The sequence below is a fragment of the Odocoileus virginianus genome, chromosome 12, assembly GCF_023699985.2.
Source record: "Odocoileus virginianus isolate 20LAN1187 ecotype Illinois chromosome 12, Ovbor_1.2, whole genome shotgun sequence".
Classification (NCBI taxonomy): Eukaryota; Metazoa; Chordata; class Mammalia; order Artiodactyla; family Cervidae; genus Odocoileus; species Odocoileus virginianus.
In genome coordinates, this window is record NC_069685.1 from 24,154,419 (window position 1) to 24,161,856 (window position 7,438).

A 7,438-nucleotide genomic window follows, 5' to 3' on the forward strand; every position below is an offset into this window, starting at 1 on the left:
CCAGGCAAGAATACTGAAGTCGGTTGCCATTTCCTCCTACAGGGAATCTTCCCAACCCAGGGATCCAACCTGGGTCTCCTGCATTGCAGGCAAATTCTTTACCATCTGAGCCACCAGTGACATAGCACATATGGTTTAATATATGTACATTTAAATATTAGATTGATATACTATGTGACTGGATTAAATATTAGATTTATTGGACTGATAACATTTATAATTTGAAGATACTATATATGCTTTTTATCATAAAAATAGAAAAGTAGAAAGCACATCTTATGTGCTTTTACATTTTATTATTTTTTAAAATACTTTATATGTTGAAATTTATATTCCATTAAATACTTGAAACAAGACCAGGAGCTGACTGTGGCTCAGATCATGAACTCCTTATTGCCAAATTCAGACTGAAATGGAAAAAAGTAGGGAAAACGACTAGACCATTCAGATATGACCTAAATCAAATCCCTTATGACTATACAGTGGAAGTGAGAAATAGATTTAAGGGACTAGATCTGATAGACAGAGTGCCTGATGAACTATGAATGGAGGATTCGTGACATTGTACAGGAGACAGGGATCAAGACCATCCCCATAGAAAAGAAATGCAAAAAGGCAAAATGGTTGTCTGAGGAGGCCTTACAAATAGCTGTGAAAAGAAGAGAAATGAAAAGCAAAGGAGAAAAGGAAAGATATTCCCATATGAATGCAGAGTTCCAAAGAATAGCCAGGAGAGATAAGAAAGCCTTCCCCAGCGATCAATGCAAAGAAATAGAGGAAAACAACAGAATGGGGAAGACTAGAGATCTCTTCAAGAAAATTAGAGATACCAAGGGAACATTTCATGCCATGATGGGTTCGATAAAGGACAGAAATGGTATGGACCTAACAGTAGCAGAAGATATTAAGAAGAGGTGGCAAGAATACACAGAACTGCACAAAAAAGATCTTCAAGACCCAGATAATCACAATGGTGTGATCACTCACCTAGAGCCAGACATACTGGAATGTGAAGTAAAGTGGGCCTTAGAAAGCATCACTATGAACAAAGCTAGTGGTGGTGATGGAATTCCAGTTGAGCTATTTCAAATCCTGAAAGATGATGCTGTTTAAGTGTTCCACTCAATATGCCAGCAAATTTGGAAAACTCAATAGTGGCCACAGGACTGGGAAAGGTCAGTTTTCATTCCAATCCCAAAGAAAGCCAATCCCAAAGAATGCTCAAACTACTGCATAATTGCACTCATCTCACATGCTAGTAAAGTAATGCTTAAAATTCTCCAAACCAGGCTTCAACAATATGTGAACCATGAACTTCCAGATATTCAAGCTGGTTTTAGAAAAGGCAGAGAAACCAGAGATCAAATTGCCAACATCCTCTGGATCATTGAAAAAGAAAGAGTGCCAGAAAAACATCTATTTCTGCTCTATTGACTATGTCAAAGCCTTTGACTATGTGGATCACAATAAACTGTGGAAAATTCCTAAAGAGATGGGAATACCAGACCACCTGACCCACCTCTTGAGAGATCTATATGCAGGTCAGGAAGCAACAGTTAGAGCTGGACATGGAACAACAGACTGGTTACAAACAGGAAAAGGAGTACATCAAGGCTGTGTGTTATCACCCTGCTTATTTAACTTCTATGCAGAGTACATCATGAGAAACGCTGGGCTGGAAGAAGCATAAGGTGGGATCAAGATTGCTGGGAGAAATATCAATAACCAAGATATGTGGATGACACCACCCTTATGGCAGAAAGTGAAGAGGAACTAAAGAGCCTCTTGATGAAAGTGAAAGAGAAGAGTGAAAAAGTTGGCTTAAAGCTCAACATTCAGAAAACTAAGATCATGGTATCTGGTCCCATCACTTCATGGCAAATAGATAGGGAAACAGTGGAAACAGTGGCTGATTTTATTTTTGGGGGGCTCCAAAATCACTGCAGATGGTGATTGCAGCCATGAAATTAAAAGACGCTTACTCCTTGGAAGGAAAGTTATGACCAACCTAGACAGCATATTAAAAAGCAGAGACATTACTTTGCCAACAAAGGTCCGTCTAGTCAAGGCTGTGTTTTTTCCAGTGGTCATGTATGGATGTGAGAGTTGGACTGTGAAGAAAGCTGAGCACGAAAAAATTGGTGCTTTTGAACTGTGGTGTTGGAGAAGACTCTTGAGAGTCCCTTGGACTGCAAGGAGATCCAACCAGTCCATCCTGAAGGAGATCAGTCCTGGGTGTTCATTGGAAGGACTGATGCTGGAACTGAAACTCCAACACTTTGGCCATCTCATGAGAAGAGTTGACTCATCGGAAAAGACCCTGATGCTGGGAGGGATTGGGGGCAGGAGGGGGAGGGGACGACAGAGGATGAGATGGCTGGATGGCATCATCGACTCAATGGACATGAGTTTGAGTAAACTCTGGGAGCTGGTGATGACAGGGAGGCCTGGTGTTCTGCGATTCATGGGGTCGCAAAGAGTCGGACACGACTGAGCGACTGAATTGAACTGATCTGAAATATTTGTAGTTTAGTAGTCAGCTGAATCATACTATTATTATTTAAAGATTAAGACAATAGAACATGAGTTTCAAATTGGTTGTGTTCAAATCTAAACTGTACCTCAATGAGATGGAAATACCTGTTTATTTTTCACAGCTTAAATTTTCTTGTTGAGGATCATGGTATACTGTAGTCTGTCAAATTTAAAATCCATGTTCTTTTTACATACTCTTCATATAACTGGTTTTACATTATTGAATGATACTTTTTCTTCTATTTAAGGAAAGGAAGGTGTCTCTTGAATCAAAGTATTTTGGTCACTGTGGTGGAAAAAATATATTTAAGCAAATAGATTTCATTGAAGCTTATTGAAGCAAGAAGCTTTCTGGATGTGTGATGTGCCTTTGAGTGTACAGGCTCCCTCACTCAGTCTTGTCCGGGTCCAACTCTTTGGGGCCCTATGGAGCCCTCCAGGCTACTCTGTCCATGGGATTTTCCAGGCAACTCAAAGGGTTACCATTTCCTCCTCCAGCAGATCTTCCCAACCCAAGTATTGAACCTATGTCTTCTGTATCTCCCTATCTCCAAATACTTGAAGTTTATTTCTTAAAAGATAAAAATTTCTAAATTTGTATACCATGTACTGATATTTTCTACTATATTATTCTCTTTATTGAAATGGAAATATATTATGCTAATTCTTATGTGATACACAACATTATCCTGAGATATTATGACAGTAATGCAAATTGTAGCATTTGTTATGTACATGGAGATCACTTTAAGAGCACCCAAATGTAATGGTTTATATAATTTTGACAACCCTTTGAGGTAGGTATCAATATCATCCTTATTTTACGGGTATGGAAAGAGAGGCAGTAATCTTTTTTGGAGGTAAAAAGAAAAAGTGTTTTAGAAGCAAATTTCAGTTTATCTCATCAAAACCATACTCTATGAAGCAATAATCACAATTAAAATGTTATGATAATGTCAGAACTGTTAAACTATGTGGTATTCTTCTCCTCTATCAGGTATACATAAACAGATTTCACTTCTGGAATTTTTCTCCCACTTCTTTAGTGTCATCCAGCTATCTATCTATTAATGATTGATAATGCCAGCTACCAGCTATCAATGTTTAAATACTTAAACACTTTAAAAGTATTAAGTATTTTTTTAATACTTAAATACTTTAAATTATTGAAGCTATATTGTTTCCCTTATGCGCTACCTATGTTTCCATATATTTTCTAAATTTCAGGTGAAACTTTAAGTCAAAAGAAATGCCCTGAGGTTGACCTGATGAAATTTTGAATGCCTTGGTTTCATGCACGTCGTCTCATATTTCATTCCTTCCTATAGTTGTGTGCTCATTTTCTCGGTCATGGCCGACTCTGCAGTCCCATGCACTGTAGCCCGCCAAGCTCCTCTGGCCACTGATTTCTCCAGGTAAGAATACTGGAGCATGTTGCCATTTTCTACTCCAGAGGATCTTCCCAACCAGGGATGGAACACAGGTCTCTTGCCTTGGCAGGCAGGATTCTTTACTGCTAGCGTCACCTGGAACAGCTAGCTTCCTATATTATTCACATAAATTCAATCTGAGTTGTTGACCTGGCTGAGATCACTTGATAATAGAATGTTTCCCAATTTGTCAGTAAATATCTCAAGGACGGTTAATTCATTAGGCATGACCTATTTTAACATATACTGAAATAAGACTGCACATTCACTTTTGATGTGACCACAAAGGCAAAATGATTTGACCACAAACCAAGAAATGTTGGCAGTCACCAGAAGCTGGAGAAAGCAAGACACAGGTTATCTGCCAGTGATTCTGATTGAGGGTGTCTGTCCTCATAATTGTGAGCTGTAGATTTCACCACCATGTTTGTAATAATTTGTTACAACAGTCATAGGAAATTAATATACCCTTTCATTTATTTTAACTGTATGCCTTGTCCTCAAGATTACACAAATACATCTCGATTTATTGTGTCAATAAGTATCAGTATATTTTCCACTTTAGAAATTAAATATTTTGTGATACTTCTGTTGTATGTGTTAATCATGTGCATATATCTATATTGCACACTCTATAGACTATGTTTCTATAGTTATAGAATATAACTATATTTATAGACTCACATTCCCTTTGTTTTTCTTCACTTCTTGCAATGCCATAATTTAATGTGTGTAGTTCATGAGAAATGCTGGGCTGGAGGAAGCACAAGCTTGAATCAAGTTTGCCAGGAGAAATAGAAATAACCTCAGATATGCAGATGACACCACCTTTATGGCAGAAAGTGAAGAAGAACTAAAGAGCCTCTTGATGAAAGTGAAAGAAGAGAGTGAAAAATTTGGCTTAAAGCTCAACAATTCAGAAAACTAAGATCATGGCATCTGGTCCCATCACTTAATGGCAAATAGATGGGGAAACAGTGGCTGCTTTTTTTTCCAGGCTCCAAAATCACTGCAGATGGTGATTGCAGCCATGAAATTAAAAGATGCCTGCTCCTTGGAGGAAAAGTTATGACCAACCTAGACAGCATATTAAAAAGCAGAGACATTACTTTGCAACCAAAGTCTGTCTAGTCAAGGCTATGGTTTTTCCAGTAGTCATGTATGGATGTGAGAATTGGACTATAAAGAAAGCTGAGCACTGAAGCATGATGCTTTTGAACTGTGGCGTTGGAGAAGACTCTTGAGGGTCCCTTGGACTGCAAGGAGATCCAACCAGTCCATCTTAAAGGAGATTAGTCCTGGGTGTTCATTGGAAGGACTGGTGTTGAAGCTGAAACTCCAATGTTTTGGCCACCTTATGTGGACAGCTGACTCATTTGAGACCCTGATGCTGTTAAAGATTGAAGGCAGGAGGAGAAGGGGACAACAGAGGATGAGATGGCTGGATGGCATCACCGACAAAATGGACACGGGTATGGGTGGACTCCGGGAGTTGGTGATGGACAGGGAGGCCTGGCGTGCTGTGGTTCATGGGGTTGCAAAGAGTCGGACATGACTGAGCTACTGAACTGAACTCAGTTTTACTTTGTTATGAATTTTACTTTGGCACAGGACTTTTGTGAAATAATTCTTTCAATTATTGTTTGTCAGAAAATACCTTAATTTCTTCTTCATTCTTGAGGAATATTATCATTAGGTATCAAAACCTGATTTGTCTGTTACTATCTTTTTTGAAAATATTATTCCATTTGTCTTCCAGTCTCCACCACTTCTGTTAAGAAGTCATCTGTAAATCTTTTTTCCTGTTCATGAAGATAGAGCATTCTTCCTCTAACTAAAGATCTTCTTTTCTTGGTTGATCTGTGGCATGAAATCACAGGCTCTATTGTATAGATGTATTTTATTGCAATGACACATTCATAGTGCTTCTTAATAATGTGTACTGATATCATTTTCTAATTTTTAAAATTTTTAGTCATTATACTATGCATTTAACTTTTACACATCATATTTTACTTTATACTCTCTCTAAGATTTTCTTATAGGATTGCACTTACCTCTTATGTTAGAACTTTTTAAGTTCTACGTCATTCATTGGTCATATGGATATAATGTTCTTCTACATAGTTTCTATTCAAATCTTTATACTTATTTGTAAAATATTTTTACCCCTCAAGAATACTGGAGTGGGTTTTCATTTCCTTCACCAGGGGATCTTTCTGACCTAACGATGGAACCTGGGTCTCCTACATTGCAGGTGGCTTCTTTACGACCTGAGACACTCGGGAAGCCCATTATTAAACAAATATTCTGAGCTCATAATTTCAATTGCATCTATCACATAAGAAAATTTTAGTTGATTTTTAAAAATTCTTAAATTATCTCCTGAAAATTTCTCTCATCATCTCATTTAAAAAAATATTTATTTATTCAGCTATGCTGGGTCTTAGTTGTAGCTTGCCAGATCTTTGATCTTCATTGTGGCATGTGGGATCTAGTTCCCTGGGCAGGGATTGAACCTGGGCCCCCTGCATTGGGAGCACACAGTCAGCCACTGGACACCCAGGGAAGTCCCTCATCATGTCATTTTGATATATTACTGATAACATTTTAAAATCTTTACTCTGAAAACTCTACTATGTGGTTCTGGTATATTCTGTCTTCATCTATTTTCATTACTTTTTCTTTTTTCTTGTTTTTCAGTCATGTCAACATATCAGTCAGTATGTCTGATTATTTTATTTGATTTTACAGTATAATACAAGCTACTGTGTACAGGAAAAAAAATAGAATTTGAGGTTATGAATAATGTTATTTTTTCTTCAGATAGGATTTGGATTTGATTCTGGGAAGGGAGCTAGAGGGAGATGAGATCACATTAGATTATTAACATATTCAAAACCAGGCTTCAAGTTTAATGATAGCTATATTTCTCTGATTCACCCTCATTTTCATACTAGCAACTTCTCTGGTATCTCAAGTAGGAAACTAGTGTGTATCAATATCTCCATTTCTTGGTGAGCTCTGAACTCAAATATTTACACACTGACTCTAAAATAGTGACATAAATTTTGTTCAATTCTCAACCTCTCAGAAGCAGTTTCCATGCAGGGTTACAGTTTACTTGCTTCCTTGATTTCTTTCTTTCTTTTTTTTTTTGAATGAGTACATGACTTAAAGAGAAAGTAGTACTGAATGTCACACACTCTTTCCTGCCTCTTCATTTTAGGATTTTGTTTTCTCAAGATACTAACACCTTGGTAGTTTTTAAATTTCATTAAACAAATTTCTAGACATCTGTTATTAGAGAAGGAGAGAAAGAGAGATTAGTTTTTTATGTTAGTTTTTGAAGGTTAATTAGTTAAAGTAGTTTTCCATCCCTGGAAAAAGCAATGTAAATGTATTCTTCTAAATATAAAGTCTTCAATTCTTGAGCTGTAAAATATTAAAATTTATCCTTTCCAGTATAATTG